Genomic DNA, 26,653 nt, shown 5'->3' with positions numbered 1-26,653 from the left:
TTTAACAGTGCGCTTTTTTATGTGTGACTTTTGCTTTGCGCCTCTCTCTCTCTCGCTTTAACTGCCACTCTGTCATATCCTTTTTTTTTGCTCAAGGATTTCTCTTTACGCTACGCACACACAAGCCAACATCACTTTATGCTGGTGCTACCGTAGTAGAAGCTAGCATGTCGTCGTCGTCGTCGTCGTTGAGGGAAGTTGACGTTTAAAGCGATTTATGGTTCGGCCTTTCTCTTTCGCTCACTCTCTTTCTATCACCCTAACTCTGTCTCATTCGTTTGTTTGCTGTCTCGTTCGCACGCACTCACACAGCAATTTATATGCCTCGCTTCAGCATTATCCTTCCGTGGGATCGACATAAACGTTTGCGTTTACGATGCCACAGCATAAACCACGGGGCAGGGGCAGAGGCAGAGGGGTAGCAGCTACAACGGCAGTGACATTTCATTTCGGAATGCACGATTATGTTGTGGCTAGCCGAATCACGAATTGCCAGAATATTTCAGTTAAAGTTGCACAAAGCTTATTGTACTACGCTGCAACTGGGAATTGTGTTTTGGTTTCCATTCTTATCTGAAAAGAACGAGGTACAGTTGCTTGCATCGTGAATCATTTTCTTTGCTGCACTGTTTTCTTGCAGTTATGTACACACTTTGATAAACTGTAATTCAAGACATGCTGAGGTATGTGAGAGTAAGGGGATTGACCCCTCTTTTAGCTCAGGGTTTCCTAACACTGCACTAGTTTCGATGTTTACTGTTGTCAAAAACCACAACACACCAAAACCACATTAACACTTTACACAACAAAACCAATTACTGCAAGAATTAAGAAAGAAACTGCACCTCCTCCTGCCCTTTCGGCGAAACACACAACACGCAAACCGAACTAACTCTTCAATCGAATTCGACCGCGCGCGTCTTCATGGACGAACAGAGAGTTAAAAGTTGCCCACAACACACGCACACACAGCAGAACGGCAGCCTCCCGTACACCACGGCGTTCAACACACGAATGAACACGTTCCACGAATCACGGCCACCCATGCGGCCATCATATCCGAACGGCAGGATCTCAGCGCGCACCGGGTTCATCCGCAGCGCTCGCAGGATCAGTCACTCACGGTGAACGGTGAGTGTCGCATAGCTGAGTTCGCTCTGTGGTGTATCCCTGCGTTGTCTGGAGGCAGTCTAGCGACAGAACGCGCGATTCTTTATCGCGTTTTCCCCTAATCTCTAGGCAAGCTGAAGGCAGTCAACCAGGACAGGGAGTGCTAAATTCTAAGCAAAAGATGTGTATCTGTCTTCTGTAGCCCAAAAGTGTTCATTCACACCCTGCGAAACGGTGTGAGGCGGCACCTATTAGTGAGAGTGTGAACACCGAAAAAGGAAACATTGCGGGAAACGGTCAAAAACCACACTCGCGGCGGTGATGACTTTCGTGAGTGTACGAACGCCGTTCGAATGATGTGTGGGTGACATACAGCGAAAACGGGATGACATTGCCATGCCGTTGTGTCATCTTCACCGTCTCTAGTATCACTCCCATCATCCACACGTTTGCTCACTGTCTGAAAATTATCCTTCCAGCGTGGGTTTGCCCGAGATTGGTTGCCGATGCGGCATCAGTTGAATCAACATGAAACGTACTTCTTTCTCGGAGTGCTCTGTGTGATTTCTGCGCCACTGCGATGAGACAGAAAGGAATAAGGGTGATAAGGGTGGGCAAGTCAAAGGGCATGTTATAGTCTTTGTACCAGGTTCAAGTGGTTCCGTCAGCAGCTGCATCACGGTGAACGGGAAAAGGGACTGCTCTTGTATGCTAAACTACGCACAAAACCCAGCTGCTCATTTCATTAGCCGCTGCTGCTGCAACCAACCACCCGAGTGGTGTGGGACATGCAAAGGCGAGAAAAGGACTTCGTTACGGGAGAAAAGGTCAGAAAGCGGAAACCCCTACGTGCCAGTTTATGGTAAGTGTTGAGCTAATTAAAAGAAAGCTAATAGACGGATGATCCTTTGTTGGATATTAGGACACTTGAAGCACCATTTCACATGTGACGTCATAGCTTAGCTTATTCTTCTGTTAAGGGTCATTGAATAGGACATCGATAAATAACAAATTTTACATTAATGAGCTTAGCATTGATTGTTTAGCGGTGAGCAGGACGGTTAAGCCGAGTTTAATGAATAAAAAAACCTCGAGAAAACAAGTAAACCAACAACAGAAAACAAAACAAATTAAGCCAATTTGCATGCTAATGGCTACCAGTGACTGACAGATCTTCAATTATGTGTGTCTCTTATTGACACTTCTTGTTTTTCTTGTCCATTTTTTGTGCTACTGCCACTTCTACCACCCCAAATCTGCTATTTACATCCCACTGCACGGCACTGCACATCCATTCAATCGGCCACCGTACCATACACCGAGAAGTGTATACAAATCATCCGTCAAAAAAGCGGACCACACCACATTCTTTCTCTGCACATTTGGCCTGAGGATGCAAAAAAATCCTCCTCATATGCGCGCACACACACACACATGCGTACGTGCACATAACCACTCGTCACCTTCCGCTATGTGTAAAGGATGTTGTTCCGACTTTTTTTCTCGCACTCCCCCTCCCCCCCTACTGACAAAAGATATACACTGCCAATACACAAAAGAACGAACGCAGAAGAAGAGGACCAACACATACATAGACACACACACAAACACGAAAGAAAAAAAAGGATAAGCTTGTCACACAAAAACTCTCACCCCCTGTGGAATTTGTTGCTCCTGTGACCGAGCTTGTTCCGTTTTTATGGCTTGTCTCGCTAGCTCTACGGCCCAGGGATGGCAACACAGAAACGAGGAAGAAGAAAAAAACCCTCCCCGCGCTTCCATCGTTCCCTTTTCCACCTCTGCACGTTTGACGTTGGTGATACCGTTCGACGGCTTTTTTGCTGCTGCTTTAGCCCATTTCCGCACACATAAGCGATGGCACGCATCACTCAAAGTGTACCGAGCGAGCAAACACACACGCACTCCGACAACAGCAGCAGCAAAAAAAAGAAGAAAAAAAACCCATGAAGCAAAATCACCCAGAAGCAGTGAACCGAAATTTTGTAAATCAATCCCCCTTGAAGTGTGTCCTCGTCGTCGTCGTCGTCACCGTTCGTCGTCCTTGTCGATGTATAATTTCCATGCAGCTTTGTTGTTGTTGTTTGTTTGTTTGCCTCTCTCTTTCTCTCTCCTCTCCTTATTTTATTTGTTTGTTCATCCGTTCGGGGCTGGGTGTATCGCTCGCTCTGTTTCCCTTCCAATTCTCACAGGTTTTTATGACGGGCTGTGTATGTGTGTGTGTCTCGTTCTGGTCCGCTTTGTCTCTATCACATCCTTCACCGGCGTTAGGGTAGAGGGATCTCGTGACTTATGGGGTCCCTTTTACAATATTGCTTTCCTTTTCCATTATTTCCATTTTGCTCCTGCTTGCTTTCGTTTCGGCGTTCCTACCCCGGCAGTGACCCTGTCAGCATATACCCACACATACACACATACAGCGTCAGCGTTGGAAAAGTATTACATCGCGCGCGCGTTCGCTGTGGGTTTCAATTTTCCACCATCTGTTTCCGACGAACGCAACGGTAGCGACAGTTCACGCAAACTGTTTCGCTCGCACTTTCCACCCCTGGGCGCCGGGAACGAAATAGGCTGGTGGATGTGTTTTTTCTTGATCGATTGGGCATCTCTTTCGCTCTCTCCCCCACTGCACTGCACTGGAATCATTTTTCTTTATTTTTTCCACTCATTTCTACACAGAATCTCTTACCAATTCTATTACCACACGTTACCCCAATGTCCCTCGCCGTTTCTCCCTGCCCTACATCACCACACACAACCACACACAGCCCATGAACACACTCGTGCGCCCTGTCGGAACACTTTCACACCAGCGTATACCAGATCCTTCACTGGTGGTACTCACATTACCCCTAGCGAGGAGCGGGCGGAAGGGCAGCATCACCACCAACCAGGGGGTGATGGGGAAGAATCGTTCAGCTTTGCTGACTCTCGGGTAAAACGTCAAAAAACGTTTCGCCAAAAATGAACAGCAGGAAAAAAAAACCCGGCGTGGAAAAACTCAGCAGATGAACGCCTGTGTACGAAGCAAGAAAATGAACCAAAAAAAAACATCCCCCGACTACAACACCATTCGAAATGGCACAGCGGTACCGATGAGTGAGTGCAACTGCCAAATGGACCAGGCAGTGTAGCAGCAGCAGAAGCAGCAGTAGCTTTTGGAGAGGATGAGCGAACTAAATGCAATCATGCATGGAACCTCCTGCAGCAAACTCCCTCTCTCTGGTGGTAGGATGGAAAAGGATGTAAAAAAAAACTATCAAAACACAATGACGAAAAACACTACCAAAAACAATGTAGAAACGAAACACGACAATGGAAGCGAAAGGAATCTCTCGCCCATTTTAAATGTATTAGTACATAAACATTCCCCTTTTTCTTTTTACTTTCTTTTGTCTTTTGTTGTTATTGTGCGGAACAGATATTCGCGATCTTTTCCCCGGATATTATGGCTTTTGCTGCGGCGAGCTTTTTTATCGTTTAATTCCAAATTCCCATACAGCCTCATGATTTCTGCTTGGGTCCATTTCACTCCCACACAATGGACTTTACCGAGCATTATGTCCTTTTCGACGCGGTCTGTATTGAAGTGTACATAATTCCAGCGTCATGATGCTCTCGTCATCGGATGCTCAACCGCCATAATGTTGCGTGAATTTATTCTTAGTTTGTGGAGCGTTAAAATATACTTGATTGATTCAACAAATGAATATCTTCTTATTTATTTACAGTTAAATGAGAGTAATTAATTGTAGTGCCTTTTTTATGTCGTCTTTCTTCATGTAAATTGATATTTTGATATTGATAATTGATATTGATATTTCATAAAAAAATATTAAATTTAAATGTTATCTGAACGGTGTTTACTCTTAACAATTATATATTTTTTATTTTCCTTTTAAAAGAAGTAAAACAAGAAACAAAACAAATACTTACATCATAAAAGCTCACATAAATTACCTATTTTTTAATTTAAAAAGAAGCGCAGTGAACTGGCAATTGCTTTCATCGTATTTTGTATACGTCAAAAAGACATTCCCGCCACTTAATTTGGTGGTGGCAGACCAGGACGAATTTAATTATTCTCAAGTCTCCACTCCAATCCAACACCAACGCGGCTTGCAGGCTTATTATAGGCATGTGTACGGTCTTGCACACTTACAGCAAAAGTGCCAATGTAAAAGTGCCTTAGACGCGCCACAGCGCTTTCTATTGTGAACGACGACGAAATGGTAACACAGCAAACGTTTCAAACATGCAAAACACCGTGTATCAAGTGGGCTGGTGATGGTAATTACACGATTCTCACAAATGCCAACCTCTAGTGGGTTTTATTCATGTCGAGAAGCGTCTAACACACAACCGATGTGTGAAGTAAAACTAACGTGAAAAGGATACTTCAAACCAAATGTAATTCATATGATGCTAGATTATGGTAGTAAAAAAAAACAAAGAAACATTGAATGTGACGGAGGTTAGACACAAAATAGTGAGCAATATTACAGAAAACTTTATTTCTGTCTACGTTGAATGAAAATATTAAATATTTAAATGAACATCTGATAATATTCATGTGACATCATCGTTTGTTATCATAATCATGCAATGGTAAAATGTGCAGCGCTTCTTAAGCTACACATTTAATATCAAATAAAAAGTTAATCTTTTACATCAAATAAGTCTAGTATTACAATTGGAACGTAAATAACTAAACATAAGAAGATTTTAATTGAACAAATATATGTTACGTTTACTTTTTATTTTATTTTAGTACGACATTCTCATATTAAAAGCTAATTGAGTTCTTTTGCCATGTTTGTATACCAAGAATTCTAGATATGAATGTCACCATTTATTTGATGAACGATACATTGAAGGTCCTTTCGTTGTTAAATAGCCCAACAAATGTTCCAAACTAGAAACTTTACTGCACGAGAACGAGAACCATCTCGGTTGAATAGCAACAGTCGCTTGAATCAAATTACTCTTCGTTGTGACCTACACAACGATGAGCAACGGCCCATAGCATACTAACATAATTAATTACAATAAACACAGTACAGGCTACTGGTCTGGTTTAATTGAATCAACCACAAGTCGATTCCTTTTCTAATCGAGGGTACATGGCCGATTAAAGTACGGGAAGATAGAAAACCTTTCCTAATCCTTCTTATGTGGAATTCATGCCTTGCTGCTTCAGCTCAATGACGAATTGTCGTTCAATGGTTGAGCTATTTCGCAACGGTACTCGTTGAATGTAGTTACATGCTAGTAGATGTGTGTAGTAGCGGTAGCTAGAAACGGTAGGATATCGATAAATATGGTTGGTTTCAATTAATTTCACCTCACAAGCCGGGAACACACCGCCTTAGAAAATCGTTTCACTGCTTAAACGCAAACTAACCAACGACGAGATGGAGAGAAAACATTCCTTTAAGCACCATTTCTTCCCTCTGTCCATGCGTTTTCTACATGCATCATACATCATAAATTTACATTAGAAAGATTTAATCCTTATCAAAAAGCAACGAGGCATAAGACAGAGGATGAAGTGTCAAGGTGTGCATCCAAATATATGAAGTGGGTCGATTTCTGATGAACTGCTTTTCCCCTGGCAGAGGCGTACCAACTTAAAGGACAATTTAATAGGGCGTAGAAGGCAACAAGACCATGATGGAAATTACTGGGCACATTTTTCCAAGCATTATGTTGCAGGAGGAAAGGAAACCCTTTTCTCTTGAGGATCTGCACTAGAGAATGAACCTGAATGATACACCCCATCAGGATGTAAATTACTCTTCCTCTTTTGTGCTGGTGGGAGCTGGTCTACAAACGGGCCGGTAGAGTCAAAAATCTCCTTCTCCCTAAACCGCAAAACTCAGGTTTATCCTCGAATCCTTCAACCATCCTCTTTCACAAACACCGACACATAAACACATACACACACACACACACATTCTAGAGCGTACAAACGTACACACTTGTCTCAATTGTAGGACTTGTGGTTAGACACTCGACACCAACCGACTACTGAAAGGGGGTTTTGCTCTCCCTTCGCTTTAGCCAACACTGTGTGGAACGATCCTGTTATTTTACGGTTCACTTATTCCCCCGAGGATTCTACGACCGACGACGACGGGCGCCGGGAGGAGCACATCATTTCCAGCAGCGTTGGTATGGAAGAATTAGAATTTATTACATCTAAACGTGTTCCATCTTTCACTCCCAGTGCTCGCTCGGGAAAGGTCGACAACGGGTGCGGCAGCACTCTTCTGAGCTTACCTGCTCAAACAGCACACAACATATCACATGACAGGGAACATGAGGACTTACATCGGGGTTTGCGTAGTTTCAATGAATGGACTGTACACGGTGCTGGTGATGTTCGGTTTCATTTACCACTCATTTACTCAACACACGCGTGCCTGTAGGGCTATTACGTTCTTTTGCCGCAGGTTAGTATGTCAAGAACGATAATCGTACCTCGTCTGTTTGCAAGTGCAGAAGTGTAGGGCCCCAGTATTGCGCAACCAAAGGATAGTATATTTAAAAGCTCAAAACAAATTAAGCGCATTATATTAAAGGGAAATTTAAAGTACATTTAATTGATTATTCATACCTCACGGCATCTGTATACTTTTCGTTATGTTTTTAAACATTCCACACTCAGCATTTTAAGTTCAAAAATAATTTAGCAAACAGTCCAAACTGCAAAACATGTTCAATAATACAGGTTAAAATGAAAAGAACTGGTAACTTTTCTGTGAAATAGTAGTAGAACTTGCGTGCAAAGTGCTACCGATAGTTTAATAAAACTACAAGTTGAACACCAATCGAGGGAAAAAAAATTAGCAGTTATGTGATAAGCATACTCAAAAGTAAAATACATTATGTTACATTTAAGAGATAGAGATTTTAAAACCAAAATTAGTTGTTTTTTTGTTTCAGAAAAAGCATTTCTGACTAATCAATTACCCTTCAAGGATAATCAATAATCGTACACCAAAAGAAAACTCTTGCACAATACGACTACACCTTGCCCATGATCCATAAAATACAAGAAGCAATAAACTAAACTTCTAACACTCTGAATTGACATCACAACCATTCCTTTTCTCTCTTTCTCTCATACACACTTTCTCTCTTCATTGCCCTCGATAAAGATTCCAAACATATTATCCTTCCCTTCGGTGTGCGCCCCTCTACTACTCCTTCTTCATTATTCCGTTCCAAGACACGATTCTTCCCGACCGTGACAGCAGGAAAAGCAGCATCGTCGAGCGAGTGTGTTTTGCCACCGTACGATTTGTGGCACTTTTACCCCTACACCCATTCAACATCCGTTTTCCGACCGGATGCGACGTGTTTACCATCACCACCGACCGGCAAGTAGAGAAGAAAGGCGAGTCCACCACCCAAAACAAATTTTCCTTTCATCATCAGCAGTAAAGTTCGCTTGATTGTTGTCGATGCTTGCCGGTTTTTTTTCTTCTTCTTCTTCTTCTGTCGCTCTCCCGATTTTTTTCCCCCGATTGCTCGCTCTTCTAGCTCGATACAGCTGCACAGAAGCGGTTGTAGGAGGCTAAATTGAGAAGAAGAGGGCAAACGACGTAGACCGACCGTGCTCTCGACTCTACTTTTCTTTCGCCCTTTCGCGCTGTGTCGTGGGGTGGTGTTGGCAGACAAAAGGCTGAAAAGCTTATCCTTAAAAACCTGAATCCGTACGTACGCCCTCCCACCCACTCGATACTGCTGGGGGAGGGCAGTGGGTGGCAGGAGTAGAGTCACAACATCGCCGCCGCGTACAGCCGACTCTTTGGGGTATTCCTATCGGTGCGAGAGATGAAACCAACTCGCCAGCATCACTTGAGGCAATAAACCGGTAATAAAATAATAGAGTCTATGTTGCTGCCACTGTCGGTCGTGGCGGTGGTGGGTGGTTCTCGTTTATGGATTTGGGGTTTTGTTTTTTGCTGTTGCTTCTGTTTTTATTCCCTTCCTTCGGGGCATATTTTCACCACGACCACGATGCAAGAGACAGCCGGTTCAAAAGCAATGTTGTATCAATGTTGCCAATTAGAAGCGTGAGGTTGCGGGTGCCGCTTTCGTTATTTTATTTGTCATTTCTTTTCAACTTTTTTCTTGTGATCAGACGAGCAAAATGTATTTGAAGTACTTTTGTATCAACATATTGCGTCGTTTCTGATGTGCCAAGGCTAACACACCAGTCTATATCAATGATTAGTTTGTAAAAGAAGTATGTTTATTTGTACATAATTGAATTGCACAAACCATTGACTGAAATGTACAAAGATAATGGTATCTTGTGACGCTTATACAACAATATATCTCTCACCAAGTAAATGCAAAAACAAATAAATAAATAAATACATAATAAAGGAAATAAAAATCAATTACACCCAACGTCCCAAACGCCAATTGAATTCCGGCGAATGCTTCTCTATTTTAACAATCTCAAACAAACAAGTCCATCGAAAGAAAGGAAATTGGTCCACACAAACACACACAGATAAACGACAAATCGAAAAAGCGATACGAAGCAACGCTTGGCGACAACATCACAACATCGCTTAATTGGTGTGTTACCATGGTGCCACCCACCCCACCAACCAGCGCGCACCAAAAATGCTTTCCACAATGAGAAAACTCAAACACCACCCAACCACCCGTTGGCGGAGTGAAACCATCCATGCAGCGTCGTAGTGAGAGTGAGAGAGGGAGAGAGCATAGGGGCGAAAATTTGTTCTCAAACCAAACCTCTCCCGCGGGGCTGGGGGAAAAACTTTGGCATCGTCAGGCGCCTCGAGCGACCAGACTCGTTTGTTGATTATGGAGAAGATTTACTAGCAGCGAAATCCGAGGGGGGGGGAGCGCGCACGTGTGCGGCACCTGGGAGGAGCGCAACGAGCAAACAACAGGAGCACGGGCGGCTTCGGCTAAGGGCAAATGATTGCAATAGAACGGTTATTAAATTCAGCCATACCCCGACCCCGATTTTAGTCGCTTCCCGCTGCGCATCGTGTTCTGCCCATTTCGCATCGTGTTATAATTTAATGAGTTTTGATAATTCGGCATTTTGATCAACTGTCTTTTGATTGATGCTAATTTGATTCGATTTAGTGTTGAACTTGGAAACGGAATCGGATAGCTTTTATGCAGAAATTATGTCCATTATCTTTTGCACATTGCACATTTGTATGTTTAGAATCAGTTTCTTTTGGGTGTAAAAATATGAACTGAAAATTTGCTTAAAGCTAATATTATATCATTAAATTATACTTTGTTCGCAGCATCCACACTAAGTAGATGGTAAAAACGAAGGCGAAAGCAAGAAACGTCCCACATTTTTATTTTCTCAAAACCAACCCTCATGTGGCAACGACACCTCCACAATGCCCTTCTAGCTCGCTTCACACACACACACACACACTCACACACACACACACACACACACACACACACACACACACACACACACACACACACACACACACACACACACACACACACACACACACACACACACACACACACACACACACACACACACACACACACACACACACACACACACACACACACACACACACACACACACACACACACACACACACACACACACACACATATATACTCCCTCAACAGCAGCATAATGGAAAAGAGAGAGAAAAAGAACATAAGTTTGTTCTCTACTTTCCCTTCCCATCCAAAATCTTTTCTCTTTCACAAACGGCAAGAATGAAATGTTTCAACAAAAGGAAAGGAAAGCACTGCTCAAAAGTAAAAAACAAGAAAACTTGAAACACAAGAAAACGTATCACAGTTCCCATAACATTAGCTGGAGGACGCAGGGAATGACACCCCCAACTCCCAATTCGTCGAGCGAGTGGAATGAGATTTTCCAGAAAAAGCAACATAAGTGGTTTTGGTGTGAGGAAGCGACCCGAAAAACGAGACAGTCAAAATGCTTTACAAAAATACACACACAGACATTCGACACAAAACAACAGCAGAAGAAAAAAACAAACCAGCAGTGCAAGAAACTTTGCAAGAGTGCACAAACATAATTTGAAAGGTTGGAACGGTAGAGAGAGAGGAGGAAATAACACAGAAGCGGAATACGTTGTTCCATAATCTGGCCAAAGCGGAAAAGGGAAAACTCCCCTCCTTCCGGAAGCCGGAGGTGGGCAATTTCCGCACACAGACCATCATCACGTTTTGCAAGGAAGAACGCAAGGCCAAAACACTGGGGAGAAAACAAAGGAAAAAACGAGAGCAAGGGGTGGGAGAGCAGAAAGAGAGAGATAGGGAGAGAGAGAGAAAAAACAACAGTGAACATGAAACTAGTACGAGCGGAGGGAACAATTTCCCGACGACAACTTTTCCCAAACAATCCTAAGCTCTTTATGTCTCACTCGCTCGTCTCTCGTCCTCTCCTTGTCTCCACTCCCCCCTCCCTCTCCTTCATCCTTTCAGACTCTTTCACATCATTTCTGCATCTTTTAGCACGCGCCAGGCTAAGGAGCGAGGTGCACCAGGGGAATGGTGCCTTCTTCCACTTCACACCCGGCACAACAGCCCTACCCTACTTCTCCCGCTCACGACCCCCCAATTTCTACATACTGCAAGGCTAGATTGTTTTCTTTTTCTTGCTCACCCACCGTTCCCTTTACACCGCCCATGCCCGAGACACCATGCCCTTTATCCTTTTTTCGTCCCGCCATCGTCGACCCGCGCCACCGACCGAGCCCGAAGAAAGCATGCAGCGAAACGGAACGGTTCTTGATTATGTGTACAATTTATATTTCATTTCTTTATTCGAAATATATTGTTGTTTATTTCTGCCTGTCGTTTCCGATTCCATCGCCCCGTTTCTTCCTCCTCCTGGCACACCGTTTTCCGCCCTCTTTAAAAGCAGTGTTGCATTCCTTCTCGTTTGCCTCCCCACCCACTGGGTGGTTTACGTTTTGCTCAATCTTTTTTGCCCGGTGCAAAACGACCATCTCCTCTTGCTGTGGGCGCATAATAGGGGGATGCGGACGCCACTACTTACGAAAACCTAGATTGGAGAACATGGGGCGTAACACAACAGCTTTACTTCTCGGTCGAGATGAAGGAGGGAGACGAAACTCTACGACCTTACGGATGTGCGCAAGGGTAAAAAAGCGAAAATCCATCCTAGAAATGGATTATAAAAGCAATGTACCATCAACATATCCCACTTCAGACACTCACACACGCACACATGGAAACCCTTTGATCAGGGTGGGAGGGGGTGTTTCCCGTCCTGCGAGAGTGGAAATGTCAATACATGAAAATCGCTGGAGAAGGAAAAACAACATTTCTATGCATCGAAAGCTCCTCTTGCGAAGTTCGTGCTACGTTTCTCGCATTGGCATTGATATAGGTTTAGGCCATATCTACGGGGCCACTTTTACGGGGCTGGAAGTGGAAGGGCACGTTTAACAGTAGGGAATCGGAAAAATAGCAAAACCATTGCAAAAACAACACCCGGAAATATATTGAAATCCACCAACAACTGACAATACGTGCCGCGCCGCCTGGCCTGTGGCCGCCTTGCCGTGCCGACGAATCTGCCCGCAAGCGATACCATCAATATAAATAAATACATTCAGGCCATCCCCACACTCCTTCCACTCTCTCTTTCTCTCTCTTTCGTACTCTTATGTCGAGGAAATGAAATGGAGAGTAACATAAACACGTTTCTGGAACGGGCGATGAGAATCGGGATCGATACGCGACAGGCGAGAACAATCAAGCGGAGTGAGAGAAAAGCAACGCAAAATAAGAAAATACAAGAAGGTTTCCCGCTTTTCCACATCTTTCTGTCGTTCGTTTTGGGGCCGCTAAGAAGGAGGAAGGGAAAAAACATGCTACATTCTCCTTCCCCCAAGTGCCACTGCGGGCGAATTAAAAAAAAAACCCGCCAGCTCAATAGCACCCGAAGTTGGCTAAATCGACCCTTCTTCTTGCGCACAGCGGGACACCGCTCTCCTCTGCACACACACCCCCCTCCCTCAGAGGAATCGAATCAAACCCCAAATCGGCATACCGATTGCCCTCTGTTTGCGAAACGGCCAAAAAGAAACGGTACGGAAACGATGGCACGAGCAAGCGAGAAAGCAAGCAACCACTTTCCGACGACAGATGGGAGACCATGCGTCTCCATTTGCTGCTTCAGCATCTCTCGCCAGCCGTCCCTCCCACACGCGCCACCAACATTTCGAGGTGTCCTAATTGGACATGGAGGCAAGAAGCACGGGAAAGGAGAGGGGAAGGGAGTAGCAGCCGAACTTGTCCTGTATTCTATTTATCGATTCCTTCGAACGCTTCGTCGAACGCTTCGACCAGCGCAGAGGAGGCGGCGGCAGTGAGCGAGCGAAGAGAAGGGAGAAGGCCACCACCCTAGGAATCCCGCGCTCAACAGCAGCAAGCGCAATGGGTAGAAAATAAACAGAACTTCGCTTCCGTTCTCCGCACACCACTGGGGTTGGTGGTACACGAGCGCTACTTCCCTTGGGGGCTTCGATAAGGAAAACCAATTTTTATTGAGACAGCAACGATACTATCGTCGACATCAACGGCGGCAGCAGCAACGGACATTGAGACTGAGGGGAGCATCATCATCATCATCATCATCGTCCGATGGGTTCAAGCTTATCCGCTTTATCCTTTCGCTCGATTGCATGTTCCGACATACTGATTTGTTTTGCATTTTTCCAAGAAGGATGTACAGCGCACGGCAGCACCGAACGCTAATTCTCTAGAAGCGCAGCTAGAAGCCGACATCATCAGCATCATCGTCATCATCGGCGTCCTTACGCTGATCGTTTTTTAGAAACACACACTCACATACCGTCAACAGAAAAAAAGAGCAGTCAGCAGGACTTTGAAACGGAAAACCTTCCAGCAGAGAATCTTCCAACCCCTTGCTACTGCCCATCAGGGTTTGACTTAAATTCTTCAGCATTTTTTTATTTTTGTTTTGTTTGCTCCGATCTGTTTCATTCGCCTCCTCCTCCTTTTGCCTCGTGGCAAACGGTGGCTTTCCTCGCACACATCCACAGCCACGAGAGTGGCACAAGAGTGTTTGCTTTGCTCTTGTTCGTAATCTTGTTTTGTGTGTAGTTAAATGCTGAGAGAATAAAGAGAAGAAAAAAAAAAGAATTCAAGCGTTCACTTCGTGTCGTACAACAATGAGACCACCACCACACCACGGGATGTTAGCGATTCGTGTCTTGTCATCGACTAATTTTAGCATCAGTTGCGAGAGTTCCGACTCGAATTTAAATAGATTATAGCAAGATTATAGTAAATGGATACAACGAACGGGCGGCTGTTGCTTGGGAGAAGTATAATTTAATATCATCCCTTTATCCCTTTTTATGTATTGATTGAACAGAATAATGAACATTTCCAAAATCAAAACATTATTCGATATAACAGAAAGAGCAAATACATTGAATACATTCATGTCTTTATATTATCATCAATTATATTTACATCAATTACTGAAATCGTATTATGAACCATTTACTAACGTCCGCATCATAATTCAACAGCCCTATTGAGTCAATTCCTCTAATCCCCTCCCCCATCACCTCCACGACGTTCTTCTTATCGATGAGAGTAATGATTTCCCGCAACCAACGCATCAATATTCTGCAAGTGTGTGATCATTGCGAAACATTACTCTTACAATTTTTTCGCCCTCGCGGTCATACCGAGTATTGAATCGAATTTATCTACCATTTCCACTCGCCTCGCCAAATTCCATTGCCTCCAACGACTATGATTGCTTTCGACAACGCAAATACTGACGCCTCAACGACCCCAGCTGCCCTACTGCTCTTCTCCGTTACAACACTATCTGCCCGAGCGAGAGGTTTTTCCTCCCGCGGATGTCCGAGTGTTGTTCAATTGCAAAGAAAAACGACCCACACCGCCACACAAGAGAGCGACAGGGAGGGAGGGAGAGAGAGAGAAGGTAGATGGCACAAGGAAGCTGAAAGCAAGTGTATACACCTAAAAGTGGTCTGTACACTCGTTCCCTCCCGGCTCATCTTTAACCCACACCAATGTTGCAAAAAGATGTTCGCCGGCGGAAACGAAATCAAAGGGCACCGGCCGGTACAGGGGATAGAGAGAAGCTAGAGGAGAAGAAGTGATAGCAGTTTCTTTCAGTTTGTTTGCTTCCTTTTTTTTTTTTTTGCTCCTTACTGCTCCCTCTTTTATCAGTCCGACTGTCGATTGTAGGAGGGAATCACCTCACCGTAGCCTCACCGAAAAAAGGAAGAAGAAAAAACACGGTCGGTGAAAACGAGAGACCGAAAGCAGATGATGCTTGGGGGATGATAAAATCATGACGCTAACAACACCCATCCTCCGGGGGTTCACGTCACTTTTTGCCGTAAAGGATGCAACATAAATGTTTTATCATGTGAGAAGACGCCATACAACAAGCAGGGTATACGGTCCTTTTATGACGGTGTGTGTGTGTGTGTCTCTGCTTTACAAATTCAATCGGAAACAGCACCAAATGGATTGAAGGGTAGAGGATCACGGCAACAAAAAAAAAAGAAGAGCATAATAGGGAAAGGTCAACAGAGCGTGCGATAGTGGAAGGTAAACGATGCTGAAGCTCTGTCAGTGTTAAACAATTCGAGTTCGATAGTCATTTCAAATGTGTACGGTTTTAATTCTGTTGATCTCTTTATTTACTGCTCCATGGTATAAAATGGTAAAACGGCGTACTGTTTAAAGTAACTGATTTATTCTCTTCAAAGTAAATTGATGTCTGTTGCAGTGTGCACACCATAAAAAGTCTGAATTGAATTGAGCAAGTTATTTTTGAATTATATTTACAAAAGAAAAACACTCCACTTTAACACTCAACTATTTTGTTTCCACACACTTCAATCAAACGAAGCACATAAGAATGCATCGACAATACCCACACACAAACGCACACAAAAACACAATAGCCGCTCTCTCCACATGGATGATCCCTTGCAATGAATATCGACACAATCCCTTCTTGACAGCTTCCGTTCGAATCGTCGAACGTAAAAAAAAGCAAACACCGAAAAAGATAAATTGTACCACCGAGCGGTATCAAAAGCGACTTATGCCCGCTCTCCCACTCTACTGCAACTTTACATTCCGCAAAAGCAAAAACTACACAACTTATCCAGAGCCACACTCCGTCCAACACCAACACACAAACACCGAACCGTCAACAATGGCTCGTTACGACGATGAAGGGAATTGGGAAATCGACTTTCCACTTGAGCGACATTGAGTGGGACAGGAAAATAAAACACCCATTTCCACCGCTGCCTCACCATTCCGCGTCACACACACACCACTCGCCCACCCAACAGAGCTCGATAAGAGCACGATACAATCGATTTCTTTCCACCGAAACGGAGGAATAAATCAACGGAACAAATTTTATTTTCACAACACGACTCTTCTGCTCTTCGTTTGACAGATTTCGCCGCAAGAAGTTGAGGGAAAGGGAGAACACACGGCAGAAAAGGATGCAGCTAGCTAGCTAGAACAGAACGGAACAGAGCCCGAAATGGGAAAACAATTTGTGTTTTGTTAGGGAAAACGCCCACTACAACGCGTGAATAACAGCCGTAAAGATGGGGAAAACTTCAGCGTTCTTCCTTAAAAAATCGAGAAGATTTTTCAGTCTCACTGTGTTTTGGTGTGCGCATAAGGAGGGCGGTACGGGTGGGTGTAATCGATAAGACAGGACAGGAATTTACGAAAAACACTTAGAAAAATGTTGAAATGAGATTATTTTTTCAGTATATTGCTTTGAGAAAAAAAGTAAAATAAATTGGTGCTAGAGTTCATCTAATTTAATACAGTTCCTTTACTTTTTTATCCAAATAAATATGTACAAACAAATTCTAAGCATAACACAGCAATTCTCAGTGATTGGGGCGAAACAGAAGCCCGCAGCATACGCACACTCTGGTAAAGGGTTTTGTAATACGGACAATCGTGTTTCACGGACACCCCTTCTCATTGGTTTGGGATTTACCATTGGGAAATGGAGTGGAACACTACTGGGAATGGACCGATTCCCCTCCCCCCTCCCTCCCTAACTTAGTATCGATTGCCATAAAACATTTATTTCAATTTCAAATTAATATTAAAGAGATTTGTTGTCCGCAACACACACACACACACACACACACACACACACACACACACACACACACACACACACACACACACACACACACACACACACACACACACACACACACACACACACACACACACACACACACACACACACACACACACACACACACACACACACACACACACACACACACACACACACACACACACACACACACACACACACACACACACACACACACACACACACACACACACACACACACACACACACACACACACACACACCACACACACACACACACACACACACACACACACACACACACACACACACACACACACACACACACACACACACACACACACACACACACACACACACACACACACACACACACACACACACACACACACACACACACACACACACACACACACACACACACACACACACACACACACACACACACACACACACACACACACACACACACACACACACACACACACACACACACACACACACACACACACACACACACACACACACACACACACACACACACACACACACACACACACACACACACACACACACACACACACACAGCGCACCTGTACAAAACCAACCGACCGCAAAACAGATTAGACAGCCCGGCAAACTCTTTCCACATCCCCATCCTTGTCCAGCCAATGGGTGTGTGTGTGATCAAATGGCGTACACCGGATATCAGTCCAACCGGAATCAAAACAATCCCTCATTCGTGCCATCATCTACTAAACCCGGCTCGACCTGGAGTGAGCCTAATGTTTCAGAATATTCTACACCATCCCCCACATCCCCCCGCACCCTCTCCCAGCCCACTAAAACCCAAACACCACTTGAACCGACCCCGGTTGCCTGTGGTTTACAGTGGTCGGCGAGCACACCGAACGTTCAACCCCCATTCGAAGCCAACATCCGACAAGCGGGAGTGGACCCTTGTGATGGAGCCGCTCCAATGGGAAATGGATGCAACTGTGGCCCCGCCGCTAGAGGAATAAAATGTTTTTTTCCGTAACCCAAGCCAACTAATCCACCCAGACCACACCGGAACCAATCAACCGACCCTTGGTAAAAAGGGACTCCCCTCTTGCGGAGGGGGGGGGGGGGTTTAAACTACAGCATAAAACATGCCGCACAACTCTCCACCCTCCACACGCTTTCCCGGATGAGGAGTTAAGGTAGGACTGGTCGTTTCGAGATGGCAATAACATATCGTTTGCTTCCGATTTGATGCTGCTGCTGGTGTAGATGGTAGGTGACCTCTTAACAAGTATGAAGAATAGACTTTCTCTCTCTCTCTCTATCTCGCTCTCTGTCTCTGTCTGCGACTGCTAAACACACACATACACATACAGTCCATTGTTTGTGCCCGTACTTAGATTTCTCTTCCGTCATGGAGCGCAGCGCAAGAAGCAAGAGAAAAGAAGCTCAACTCATGCACCCGTTCCACCACTCTGCGCGCTAATCAATAAATGTTTTTAATCACCATTCAAGTGAACCTTTGAAGCTCAATTTGCTCCAAGATCCTTCTTGGCGGCCTTGGGAGGAAGAGAAAATCCTTTCCATCTTTCCAGCAGACCGGGGGTTTATTACCGGGGAAAAGCCCGTACACAAAGCACAAAGTATCACACCAGCAAAACTTCTCCGAAACGTTCCATCATCGTACCCACCAACCGACGACATACCGTAGAATGTGTCCCTTTACCACCGGGGGCCGGGAGGGATACACTCTTGACGCTTTACGTCCCGCAAACCGCAGACAGTGCTGCATGATCGAAAAGCGGATATGTGTGTAGGTGTGACAGTGTTGTGAGTGAACAGGCTCGAAGCACCAAACCTTCGGGTCGAGGAGATATGCATTGAACCACATTTGTATTCCCTCATTTTGCAGCTTCGCGTACGATGATCCTTTTGCTTCCGAGAACGGGCCGGCGGGGGGTTAGCAATTCTGCATCCTGCTGTCAGGTCCATCAAATCGTCTTCAAGCATCCGCACTCTCCGTTTGTATCGTACGTTTGTCGTTCACGGTTTACCGAAGGGCAAAGCATGAACTAGAGCTCGGATGGAGCCGTCCTTCGGCTCGGTTGCGACTGCTTCTCTCCCTCCATTTTCCATTACGTTCTCGGAAAGTGCCCCCCTCACGCACGTCGGTGGGGATGACAGTGCGCACAGCTGCTCACGCCTCTCCGGCCGCTGCTTCAACTCATATGTTATTCATACATGTTTAACTAACTTTTCATTCGATCTGGTAATCGTTTTCTTCCTCCCACTGGCTAGGCGCACAAACGTTGCTGTCAGTGTGCGCAGGGTGGATGGTGGTGGTGCTCCTCAGTGCTTCACTTTCCATCTCGCCTCTCCGATTAACCCCTTAACCGCTGCCGGTAGTGTAGTTGCGGTTAGACCGACAGATTAGAGCAGCTCGGAACGGGGAGAGTGCAAAGGAACGGAACCGTGTGCTAGTAGTAGCCATACATGGTGGCTTAGCTGGGCTGTTGATTCGTCCGTAGCATCATGGCATGGTGGATTTGCTGGTGCTCGGTACGGGAAGTAGTTTACAGTCATCTGCACCGTTCGTGACCTCGGAAAGCTATTGAAATAGTGCTTCATGTGATTTTGAGGAAATAAAGGGGAACGGGTGGACGGAGGGTGTCCGTTTGAGGGATCAGTTCAATTGTTAACAGTCCGACCCCTGTTTCCAAGACGAACGGATGCAAGTGACCATTGAAAGGAAGTGGAATGGTGGATTGGAAGCACTTCGCTTGTGTATTTAATTATTTATGCTTTTCGTTTGCTCAGGACCGCAGGAAGAAAGTTGTTGTGATGGCAAACGAAACATTGAGTGAATAGATTTCGGAACAGTATCAGAAACTAAACAATGCCTGTACATATTCTCTATGCTTACTCAATACTTGAACAGATAAAACAATCATTTTTAATAGCTCTCTCTTATTCTCTCTAAATGTCTAAAATATGGATTTCATTGGTGTTTTAAGAAAAGTTCTCGAGTTTTATCCATTTCCAAACAACACCTGACCCACTGTGTGTCGCTCAACATATTTCCCCGGCATGAGCATCAAGAATAAGTTAAGTAAGTTATCCGCATACTTTGCTTTTACCTTCCTTCCTAAACCACATCAACGAACCGGGCCCGGTCCTGACAAAGAGGTCCTCTCGTAGTTCCCCAAAAAAGCAAACGATCAAAACCTCAGCCTCAGCATCAAGAGCGGACTTAACTTTCCGGTGTTAGTCACCACCAGCATCGTTGCTCGTCGTCCGAGCTGCCGGCTAGCCTAGTCGAAGAGTAGCCAAACGGTGGTCCACCGCGAAGATGCTAAAACTTGCCATCGGTACGTCATCATCATCGTCGTCGTCGGCATCGTCTCGTCGGGCAAACCGGCACACCAGGGGCTCTCACGCGTTCGAGCAAACGGTCGACGATGAATAGACGATGAATAGTGTTCATTGGTTTTCTCAGGGTACAAATTACGTTAAAGCGTTATTTGAGGAAGCCTCATCCGCGCCACCGGACGCTTTCAATGATGCCCACACTGCCTCTCTGCCATACTGTGTCGTCCGTCCGTGCGTCGCCCACGCCACCGGGAGCAGCAGGGCAAATAGAGAAACATGTTAACAACCGGCAATGTTCTCAGTGTGTGTGGGTGTGGTTTGTATGAGGCGAGAAACACTAGGAGAAGGGAGAGAGGTGATGGAAAACTTTTGTTTCCTTCCACTGCACACCTCTCACCGTACGTTGTACCGTTCAAGCCGTCTGGTCGAGAACTAACCGGACGCAATGGAGCAACATACGTTATCCCTCTGTCGAGTGGGTGGTTGGTGTGCTGCTGGTGTTTGTAAATCTTTAGCACCTCAACCAAGCAGCACACCAGGCACGTAATGCCGAGAAAAGCGTTGCGGTGAAAGTCGAGCTGACCAATCCTCTCCCTTTTTCTTGGAAGCAGTTCGGAACCAGGAGAAACTGACCATCATCACTTCTTATCCCGGGGAACTTTCCTTAACCTTGCCCTTCCCTTCACCGGCAGGCGGTGGTAGCTGCTCTTTCGTATCGAGATAAAGATGCTAATATAATAAGTGACTTTGAAATTGGTTAGCAGATTAAGTTACTTTGTTTCGAACCCGGGGAGCCACAAGAACGTTCAAGGGTTTCTATAGAGCTGCCCTGAGTCGGATGATGTCCTTAATGCTCAGCAATGGTGAGCGGAATAAAAGCTCACAATGTTTGAGCAGGACGTTCCGCTCGGCAACTGGCCACTGGTTTTCCCTCGGTGGGGATTTTCGTTTGATGCCACCCGCCTGTGCAAGCATGATGGTGTTTGTATACGTTTCTCTTCACAGTCTGTCGTAAACGGTAATCTTCTTCGCTCAGTTCAAGCAACACAAACTGGTCCTTTCTGTTTTCGTGTGGTTGGACTTCTTGGCTTGCACTTTGCCCGCACTGCCCACCACTATCGGTAAACATCAACGAATTAGCTAACTAACATCCTAGTTGAAATTCTGATACTTGGAATGGAAGGAACTTGAAAGATATGTTGATATCGTTCACTGAAAGGCTGTAATAAATTACTCGTAAGAATTGCTCTGTTTTCCTTTGTTTTGCCATAAATAAAACTGATGATTGGTTCCAACTAAACCAAGTCTAATTAAGATAGATTGTTGGACGAACTTCTCACATCAAACGTCACATTCAATTGCTCTCGAAACCTTACCAAATCAACTCAAAAGCACATAGCAACTTTAAACTGGAAAAGTACTTTTGAGCCAGGAGCTTCATGCATCGACCTTCGCGTTGAAAAACTCAACTTGCAAATGGGCAATGCATCTTGTTCCCGGAAAGCCCATCGTACATTGATGGATTGTTCGTTCCATTCGTCTTTTGTTCAACGGAACTGACCGATGGAACCTCTACGCAAAATTTGGACACCGCCCACTAACGCAAAGACAAAAAAAAGGTCAGCTAGCAGCGATGATAAATGGTTCATAGGAGAGCACACATCGTGATTTGAACATGAAAAATACATATAAACGTTGCTATTGTATTTCAGAGTCACATAAATTTCTGTTACACCGCGCTTGCATGCACTGCTGATTGATAGTTGCTGACTTGTATGACAAGTGTTCTGAATGTTAACATTTTAGTAAGTTAGAGGAATAAACATTACAAATGTCACAACATTTTATACCTGATCTGAGTGACTCTCGCAAAATATCCGATTGCTATTCCAAATTACTAAAAATCACTAGGCGTCTCCATCACACTGTCGCTTGATTCTTTTTTTCTGTTGGGTAGCTTATTAACACAGTTTTCAAAGAATAGTTAAAGTATGTTGTTGTATGAATACTAAATTCAAGGTATTAAAATTACAGTTCACATTTATCCGAAGTGCATTCTTTCAAATATTCTCAATGTGTCCGCCTCCATAAACCGAAAAAGAAAAGCATAAAGCAAGGAAACCATCCGTCATCCGGGAAAGCAAACCGTCCATGCATCCATCGATATAAAAACAAAACATTGTACATTTTTGTTGTACGTTGACTGTCTCATCATGCCACTGCCAAAAGCAGTGCTCCATGTGGAGTATGTGCATAAACGTACTGCGCCAAACTTTTTTGCAACAACGAGAAGGAGTAAAAACACACGAAGAGCAATGTGTCAAACAGACAGCAGGATTAGAGGTTCACTGGCAGTGCGGTGTTCCGTAACATCAGCATCCATATATGACCTGCATGTTCAACAGAGTGCAGTGTTTCACAGTCGCATATAAGCGACCAGGTCAACACTTGCTTAGTCGCGGGCGCTGTCCCTTCATTCAAAACCACTTTTTGATGTTTCAGGTTTGCTTCGGTGTCATTGCCACGAGTTCTATGTCTGTCGTGCTAGGCCAAAAGAACATATTTGTTTAAACAAAGCAAAGCCAAGCTTACGATGTAGGACTATGCTTCGTCTGTTTTTTTATTTTTTTGTTTCGTTTTTCCGTTATTAGAGAAAAGATACTTAACACTGTAGGAAAATAAAACCTAATTTTTTTAAGTAAATTTATTTAACAGGATTCTATGAAATTGCTTTTAAGCTATCTTTAGTTAGCAAATATATCCATGAACGATGTATCTTTACTATGATACAGTTATTATTGAATCATTTAGACCTTATTCAATTTGATTGGGCATACGAAAATCAATCGCTCAATCAATAAACTACACTCACAAACCCACATAACAAAAAAAAAAACATCAACCGCTCACGACGGTCATTTTCGTTTATCTCCAACACAGGCTCTGCTTGACAATTTGCTACGAAAGCTAGATAGCGATTGAAACGGAAACCATTGTCGCGCTGCGAAATGGGTAGGATGTGTGCAAATAATTGCCCCAAAGTGGTGTTCAGATACGATCGGGTGCGAAAGCGGAAACGATAGCGGCGCTACCACTTCGTGCCAAAACACCAAAACGCTCCGAGGGAATGTGATGTGCTTCCTCCTCCGACCAGCTTCTCTAGTGGGTCAATGATTTCGCCAAGAAACCACCCCAGCTCCATTATCGCTGAGCCTGTGCTGCGGGCGACGCCGGTGGACGCAGATGGAGAATGTGGTGCAAAGCGCAGCACGGGCAAAACACTAATAGAAACAGCTTGCTTCATCAGAAAGACGTTTATCCACCGTTATCTTGCATCCTCGCAAGCTCGCTCGCACACGAACGACGAGCAGCAGCCCTCGAGCGAAGGACCGATAATGGACCGATCGAAGGCGAAGAGACCCAATTTCGGTTCCGGAGCAAAGAGGATTAAATCCTAAGCTTGTTGTGAAGTTGCGCTCGTCGTGTCCGTAGTAGTATTGACGACGTTTCGTTTCGCTTCGAGACAGAAATTGCCCGGCTCTCAATTGAATCCCTTCAATGTTGCTCCGGCTCTGCTGAATGTATCGGGTTGGATCGCACTTTAGATAATTGAATCAGACGGGACCCCCCACCCCCGCCTCCTTCTTGATATCATTTCGATGGAATGCTAGAAAAGGGTAGAGATGAAGCTGTGGAAACCGATTTTGTGGCATGGATACGTGTCTCATTTATGGGGTGAATTTATTTACCTTTGATTGTCCAGCGAGCAGTTGAATGGGAAAGGGGTTTGGACACTTTTACAAAAGGAAGATAGAGTGTAATTTCGTTTCGATGTTTTATTTATTTTACAAGCGAACTGTTACTCCGCAACGCATAATGTTTCACGTAAATATTTTTTAAACAATGATAAATATGGCATACACGACCAAGTGCATTATGGGTAACATATGAAACAAATATCATTTGAAAATAACTTCAAGAAATATAAAATGCCTCAATAAGTGTAGTAACTGCAATGATAAATGAGCGTACAATACGCACAATTCAACATTAAATATAAAACCATAAACTCAAAGAGTCATCCTCTTAGTACAGCCCGCAATGCCCCTGCAATGTGCCAATATTAATTCCAACCACACGAATTAAGTGCCTTGTTAAATCGACTCCTGCTCAGATCCTCGGCTGATCCTGCTGAACGTATGTTTATCGATCGATTGTGCTACCAGAGAACCCAACGCGACATGCTTTCACAAAACCCTTTTGCCGTTTGGATCGTCGTACATGTTGCGCTCGAGACGTACACGTACGATTGGAAATGACGATGACGGCGTAGCTCGATGGGAGAACTTTTACCAGCCTTTCTGCCTGCGCTAAGTCCCACACAACCCGTCCCACCGTCTTCCTATCGGCTCTATTGTGCTCCACATCTTTCACTCGCCTTTACCACTCCCTGGGGACACACACATACGCAAGGATAACAATGGGTGTCCAACATGTACATAAGCGAGTGGCACAAAACCGAGCAGGAATCCGAAAAAGGTGCACAGGCACTGCACACGAGAACATGGTGCGTAAAATGGGATGCGAAGTCAAGTGGCAGAATCGATTTCGCGTCCTGAAGCACTGGTAAGCGTTGTGATGCATCATTGATTGCATTTGCTTGCAGCGTAGCTCCCTCCATCTATCTCTCTCTCTGTCTTGCATCCTCTCCTCAACTCTAGCATCCGTATCAAATCGATTCTTTCAGCCCGGTTCGATTCTGGACCACACACACACATACTCCATGCGGTCACGAAACCGCAAGCAAAACCGTGCAGCCGAGCGAACGGGTACCTTCCTCCCAGCTGCGGTATCATCGATGGGGTACACATCCCAACAAATCGAATCCTTTCACTGTCCACAACGCTATTCCCGAGTGCTCTTGGCTGAAATCGTTGATGCATCCTGGCGCTAAATTACACACAAGCAACGCTGCCATACCCTTTTACCTCTCAACACTCTTTATCTCTCCTGGTGGAAGTGGAAGGAGACAAGTAGAAAAGTGCCACGGTGAAGCTTTCCTCTCTGCCATCAGCATGGCGATGGAGTCTGCATATCTTGTTCTATTACCGCTCTGTCGAAGCTTCGGCAATCTTTTCACTATGCAGCAGCACCGAGGTCGGATGCGCCACAGCTTGACAAGTCTTGTCCTCTTGTGCATCAGATACTAACTCTCTCTTCCTCTCTTCCTCTCTTCCTCTCTTTCTCTCTTCCTCTCTTCCTCTCTTCCTCTCTTCCTCTCTTCCTCTCTTCCTCTCTTCCTCTCTTCCTCTCTTCCTCTCTTCCTCTCTTCCTCTCTTCCTCTCTTCCTCTCTTCCTCTCTTCCTCTCTTCCTCTCTTCCTCTCTCCTCTCTTCCTCTCTTCCTCTCTTCCTCTCTTCCTCTCTTCCTCTCTTCCTCTCTTCCTCTCTTCCTCTCTTCCTCTCTTCCTCTCTTCCTCTCTTCCTCTCTTCCTCTCTTCCTCTCTTCCTCTCTTCCTCTCTTCCGCTCCCTCTCTTTTTCCCAAACCTTCTAATGCTAATAAATATTTCAACCAGTGGAAAGGGCATCCTCGGGTTGCTGTGTATCCTTTTACATAGATATTATGACCGCTTCACATCCAATTGCCAGCGTTGCTTGACGCCACTACCACAACAACGGTGGAAGATGCACATGTCCATGGAGTGGATGCGAGAGTGAAGGGTCTTGATTCCATGGTTGATCCATTATCCTGATGAAAGTGAATCCAAAAATGATGGACCTTCGAAACGAAATCTCTTCAGTAATCGTCATCCGGGAGAAGAACCCTTTCCTTGATGTGCGAAGATGTGTAAGACCGGCTCGCGTTCAGTGCTATTAAAAAGATGTGATGGTTTATCCATGTAAATGCGACTAATTATATCAA

The 26,653-nt window shown here is 44.8% G+C and overlaps 1 protein-coding gene across 20 annotated transcripts in view; it reads right to left on the bottom strand.

Moving 5' to 3' along the window:
• The window catches only part of LOC121589001 (protein groucho-like), a 193,981-nt gene that overhangs the window by 85,497 nt on the left and 81,831 nt on the right, over positions 1-26,653 (bottom strand). For 2 of the 20 annotated variants that reach the window (XM_041907523.1, XM_041907524.1), the window contains exon 1: positions 846-1,021. The exons of 17 other annotated variants lie outside the window; for them this stretch is intronic. The gene's annotated coding sequence lies outside the window, so the exon portion shown is untranslated. Of the gene's footprint in view, positions 1-845; positions 1,022-26,653 lie in introns of those variants that run through there. One more of the 20 variants, XM_041907525.1, reaches the window with a different exon arrangement.

The sequence above is a fragment of the Anopheles merus genome, chromosome 2R, assembly GCF_017562075.2.
Source record: "Anopheles merus strain MAF chromosome 2R, AmerM5.1, whole genome shotgun sequence".
Lineage (NCBI taxonomy): Eukaryota > Metazoa > Arthropoda > Insecta > Diptera > Culicidae > Anopheles > Anopheles merus.
The sequence above is the reverse complement of the archived record's forward strand: the minus strand, read 5'-3'. Positions and strand labels throughout refer to the sequence as shown.